The 1,740-nt window shown below is 46.0% G+C and overlaps 1 pseudogene; it reads right to left on the minus strand.

Moving 5' to 3' along the window:
- Positions 1-683: 683 nt before the first annotated feature.
- Positions 684-1,061, minus strand: LOC121278373 (annotated as a pseudogene).
- Between the last annotated feature and the right edge of the window lie 679 nt (positions 1,062-1,740).

Consider the following 1,740-nt stretch of genomic DNA (forward strand, 5'->3'; position numbering starts at 1 on the left):
ATCCACTTCTGACCTTATGATGGAAGGAAGGTTTTTGATGAAGTAACTGGAGATGGTTGGGCCTAGGGCACTACCCTGAGGAACTCCTGCAATGATGTCCTGGAACTGAGATGATTGATATCCAACAACCACAACTTTGTGCTAAGTATGACTCTGACCAGCAGAGAGTTTTCCCCCGATTCCCATTGATTCCAGTTTTGCTAGGGTTTCTCGATGCCACATTCAGTCAAATGCTGTTTCAATGTCAACAGCAGTCACTCTCACCTCACGTATTGAGTTCAACAATTTTGTCCATGTTTGAAGCAAGGCTGTGATGAGATCAGGAACTGAGTGACACTGGTGGAACTCAAGTCGGGCATCAGTGAGCAGGTTATTGCTAAGCAGGGAGATAGGGAGGGTTTGGGAAGGTCAGGGAGAGGGGCAGGGGAGCTGGGGGTGGTAGGAGGGAGGTTAAAGTCTGCAGGAAGGTAGGAAGGAAGCAGGGATTCATCTTAAGGGTGGCCGCAACCCCTCCCCATTCAGGAAAGGGTCCCTTCATGAAGGTCGAACTCCTCCTTCTTACCCTGTGAAGAGCTTTGTTAAAAAAATTGGACTTCCCACCCGACTGGCCACACCATACAGTTTTATTTTTATTTTGTACTTATATCTAAATATCCTTACTTGGGATCCATTCCAGCACCTGTTTACACTTCATCTGTAGCAGCAGGTGCATCCCCTCCCTTGGTATTTTGTGTGTTAATTACCTGTGCCCTGTGTTTACACACCAGCTTGATCATACCTTTCACAAGCAGCTCCTGCTGGGCAACCCTGGCCAGAGACCCTCTGATCTTAGTCTTTCAGAGGTGACAGCAGGCGTGATGGGTTTGTAGTTTGGTAACTCTTTCAACAGTTTGTCATATGTGGCTTTGTCAAACAGGATCAAGTTGTTCAGCTTGTCCCTCATCTTTCTTTTTGACCACTTCTTCTTCTTGGCCTTGCCTCCAGTCTTGTTTATTGGATCTTTATCCTTTTTGCTCGCTTTGCCCCCCATATTTCTTCTTCTTGTCATCTTTAGGAGGCATGTTGTGGCTTCAAGATGTCAGAGTCGAAAAGGAAGAGCTCCTGCTCCGGCAACCTAGGAAACCCCGGAGCGGCCACAACTTTCGGTCGCCATGGGTAGCATATTATCAAGTCAATTGGGTTGGTAACAAGCCTAATTGTCCATTGATTACTTATTATGCTGATTTTGGCTCCTGTCCAACTAGGGGGGTGAGCTTGGGGATTGGTGGGAAGGTGGTGGGGTGGGCACCTACCCTATTTTACATGGCGCCCCCCTGCCCAAAGCACGCCAGGCAGGAGTGCATAAAGTACAGCCCCAATTCTCTGAAACTAAGATCTTTGCTGCAGATGTTCTCAGGGCGGGAGCAGCGAGGGGAGGGGACAGGGTGGCCCAGGCATCATAACTCTGTCCATTGGAAGTTTAAACTTCCCAAGTAAATAATTGCACATGTAAATAAGTGATTCATTAAAATTCATCTCTGGAATCTTGGCTGCTTAAGTTTGGTGTCTAAATTACATTCTGCGGTTATCTTTACAGCAGTTTTACTTACCCACTAATAGCATTTGAAGTCAGTATCTCTTTGAATCATTTCTGTCTTTGTCTTTCAGAAAATGGCGTCATGCTATGGGGTCAAGAATAGTTTATAAGGGAAGAAGACGGAAATATTTCCTTAGAGGTTAGCATAGAAATTTCAAATAGAC

The sequence above is a fragment of the Carcharodon carcharias genome, chromosome 5 (genome assembly GCF_017639515.1).
Source record: "Carcharodon carcharias isolate sCarCar2 chromosome 5, sCarCar2.pri, whole genome shotgun sequence".
NCBI lineage: Eukaryota > Metazoa > Chordata > Chondrichthyes > Lamniformes > Lamnidae > Carcharodon > Carcharodon carcharias.